The sequence below is a fragment of the Pongo abelii genome, chromosome 7 (genome assembly GCF_028885655.2).
Source record: "Pongo abelii isolate AG06213 chromosome 7, NHGRI_mPonAbe1-v2.0_pri, whole genome shotgun sequence".
Lineage (NCBI taxonomy): Eukaryota > Metazoa > Chordata > Mammalia > Primates > Hominidae > Pongo > Pongo abelii.
This window is the reverse complement of record NC_071992.2, coordinates 32,185,391-32,189,506: the sequence shown is the minus strand read 5'-3', so window position 1 is coordinate 32,189,506 and position 4,116 is coordinate 32,185,391. Positions and strand designations below refer to the sequence as shown.

The 4,116-nt window shown below is 47.5% G+C and overlaps 1 pseudogene; it reads right to left on the bottom strand.

The window, feature by feature from the left end:
- Positions 1–401: 401 nt before the first annotated feature.
- On the bottom strand, positions 402–2,062 carry LOC100435159 (tubulin beta chain-like; annotated as a pseudogene).
- Positions 2,063–4,116: the final 2,054 nt, after the last annotated feature.

Below are 4,116 nucleotides of genomic sequence, written 5' to 3'. Positions count from 1 at the left end.
AAAGGTTCAAAATGTGTAAAATAGAATAATGCATTTTAGGGATCTGTATATGTAGTTAAACTATAAAGAAAAGCAAACGCATGATAAACACAATGATAAACACAGGGTGGTGTAATTGGGGAGGGGCCTACAAGGTGCTTCCAAGTTTCTGATAATATTCTCCTTCTTAAGCTGGGTGATGATACATAGGTGCTTATCTTAATAATGTTTTATGCCAAACATACAACATGTCATAAACATATATATATATATATATTTTTTTTTTTTATAAGAAAATTGTGGGGTTTTTTGTTATTTTTGAGACAGGATCTCACTCTGTCACCCAGGTTGGAGTGCAGTGGCATGATCATGGCTTACTGCAGCCTTGACTTCCCAGTCTCAAGGGATCCTGACACCTCAGCTTCTTTTTTTCCAACAAACAAGTATTTATTGAGTGCCTACTATGTGCCAGGCACTGTTCTAGACCCCCCCAGAAGAAAAAACAAAAAACAAGATAGAGGCAGCAAACACAAATTCTGAGGGACAGGAAACGGGCAGTTGAGTAAGAAGGCTAAGGGAACTGAGAAGCCTGAGGTGATGGGGGCTCTGCCTTAGGCCTCCTCTTCGGCCTCCTCACCGAAATCCTCCTCCGCTTCTGCGGTGGCATCCTGGTACTGCTGATTCTCAGAGACGAGGTCGTTCATGTTGCTCTCAGCCTCGGTGAACTCCATCTCGTCCATGCCCTCGCCTGTGTACGAGTGGAGGAAGGCCTTCCGGCGGAACATGGCAGTGAACTGCTCCGAGATGTGCTTGAAGAGCTCCTGGATGGCCGTGCTATTCCCAATGAAGGTGACTGCCATCTTGAGGCCATGAGGTGGGATGGAACAGACAGCTGTCTTGACGTTGTTGGGGATCCATTCCACAAAGTAGCTGCTGTTCTTGTTCTGCACATTACGCATCTGCTCATTGACCTCCTTCATGGACATCCGACCATGGAAGACAGCAGCCACGGTGAGGTATCGGCCGTGGCGGGGGTCACAGGCAGCCCTCATGTTCTTGGCATCGAAGACCTGCTGGGTGAGTTCCGGCACTGTGAGAGCTCGATACTGTTGGCTTCCATGGTTGGTGAGAGGGGCAAAGCCAGGCATAAAGAAATAGAGACGTGGGAAGGGGACCATGTTGACTGCCAACTTGCAGAGGTCAGCACTGAGCTGGCCAGGGAAGCGGAGGCAGGTGGTGACACCGCTCATGGTGTCTGAGACGAGGTGGTTCAGATCCCCATAGGTTGGTGTGGTCAGCTTCAGAGTGCGGAAGCAGATATCATAGAGGGCCTCGTTGTCAATGCAACTCATCAGTGTTCTCTACCAACTGATGGACGGAGAGGGTAGCATTGTAGGGCTCGACCACGGTGTCAGACACTTTGGGTGAAGGCACCACACTGAAGGTACTCATGATGCGATCAGGGTATTCTTCTCGGATCTTGCTGATAAGGAGAGTGCCCATTCCAGAGCCTGTGCCCCCACCCAGTGAGTGGGTCAGCTGGAAGCCCTGCAGGCAGTCACAGCTCTCTGCCTCCTTCCGTACCACATCCAGGACAGAATCAACCAGCTCAGTGCCCTCTGTGTAGTGGCCTTTGGCCCAGTTGTTACCTGCCCCAGACTGACCAAATACAAAGTTGTCTGGTCTAAAGATCTGGCCAAAAGGACCTGAGCGAACAGAGTCCACGGTGTCAGGTTCTAGATCCACCAGGATGGCACGAGGAACATATTTGCCACCTGTGGCTTCATTGTAATACACGGAGATGCAGTCCAGCTGCAGGTCGCTGTCCCCGTGGTAGGTGCCAATGGGGTCGATGCCATGTTCATCACTGATCACCTCCCAGAACTTGGCACCGATCTGGTCGCCACACTGACCAGCCTGGATGTGCACGATTTCCCTCATGGTTAAAATCTAATTTTTTTGCTTGCCTCAATGTATGTATGGGGCAAGAAAATAAGTAATTTTTTTTTCTCTGCAGGTCGCAGGCTGGAAGGTTGGAATGTGCCCCAGAGGCTGGAGCAGCGAGGTACGAACGCGGTGGCAGGAAGGTTCTCGACACCTCAGGTTCTGGAGTAGCTGGGACTACAGGCATATGCCACCACGCCTGGCTAATTTTTGTATTTTTTGTAGAGACGAGGCTTCACCATGTTACCCAGGCTAATCTCAAACTCCTGAGCTCAAGCAATCCTCCCACCTTGGCCTCCCAAAGCGCTGGGATTACAGGGATGAGCCACTATAGCCAGTCAATAAAATGACTTTTAAAAGCCATTTCCTATTGTTTTTCAGCAGCCTTAGGACCTGGCTTATAGGTGACGACATGGTATGATGCAAAAATACTGGACCATCAGGAATTTAGGAAACCTGGGTTTTAGACCCAGTTGTATCACTAAGTAGTCCTGTAACTTGGCACAAATCACTTAACTCACTTAATGCAAGTTCCCTTATCTAGCAAATGAGCGAATCCACTTTTCCCAACTATGTTCTTCAGAACACTAGTTCTAAAATATGTTAATAGATATTTTGTGGCAACCAAAAAAGTTTTGTGGTCTGAGGAACTCCAGATTAAGCAATAATAAGAGTGTTTCCTTATAACAGGAATCTCAGAGCCTTGAATGTACAATTATGAGTTGTGAATCTCTGAGAGAGGAATATAGAATTATTTTTTCTTTTTTTTTGAGACAGAGTCTCGCTCTGTCGGCCAGGTTGTAGTGCAGTGGCATGATTTCGGCTCACTGTAACCTCCGCCTCCCGGGCTCAAGCAATTCTCCTGCCTCAGCCTCCCGAGTAGCTGGGATTACAGGCGTGTGCCACCACGCCTGGATGATTTTTGTATTTTTAGTAGAGACAGGGTTTTACCATGTTGGCCAGGCTGGTCTCAAACTCCTGACCTCAGGTAATCCACCTGCGTTGGCCTCCCAAAGTGCTGGGATTACAGGTGTGAGCCACCATACCCGGCCAGGAATATAGAATTTTCAAAAGTTAGTTTGCACCACGGAATCATGTTATCTCTCTGTGTGTTTTTGTTTGTTTGTTTTGACACAGAGTCTTGCTGTGTTGTCCAGGCTGGAGTGCAGTGGCGTGATCTTGGCTCACTACAACCTCTGCATCCCAGGTTCTAGTGATTCTCCTACCTCAGCCTCCCAAGTAGCTGGGATTACAGGCACCCACCACCATGCCTGGCTGATTTTTGTATTTTTAGTACAGATGGGGTCTCACCATGTTGGCCAGACTGGTCTTCAACTCCTGACCTCAGGTGATCTACCCACCTTGGCCTCCCAAAGTGCTGGGATTACAGGTGTGAGCCACTGCGACCGGCCAACAGTATGTATCTTTGATATGACGTGATGAAAATGGCGCTTTCTGTCTCTGGTCTTTCTCCCTGAAACTTATAACCTCAGTCTCAAGAAAAACATCAGAAAAATTCTAATGGAGAGAAATTCAGAAAAATACCTTATCCGTACTTCTTAAAATTGTTAAGCTCATCAAAAACAAGGATGTTTGCAGATGTTGGGGCCACCCAGAGCCCTATGCCACAAGTCACAGTCAACCCCACCATGTTCTTTGACATCGCCATTGACGGCGAGACTTTGAGCTGCATCTCCTTTGAGTTGTTTGCAGAGTTCCAAAGACAGCAGAAAACATCCATGCTCTGAGCACTGAAGAGGAAGAATTTGGTTATATGGGTTTCTGCTTTTACAGAATTATTCCAGGGTTTATGTGTCAGAGTATGTATGGACTTCACATGCCACAATAGCACTGGTGGCAAGTCTATCTACAAGGAGAAATTTGAAGGTGAGAACTTCATTCTGAAGCATACGGGTTCTGGCATCTTGTCCATGGCAAATGCTGGACCCAACACAAGCAGTTCCCAGTTTTTCATCTGCACTGCAAGATTGACTGGTTGGATGGCAAGCATGTGGTCTTTGGCAAGGTGAAAGAAGGTATGAATATCATGGAAGCCATGGAGTGCTTCGGGTACAGGAATGGCAAGACCAGCAAGAAGATCACCATTGCTGACTGTGGATCATTCTAATAAATTTGACTTGTGTTTTATCTTAACTACCAGGCCTTTCCTTCTGTAGCTCGGGAGAGCGCCCC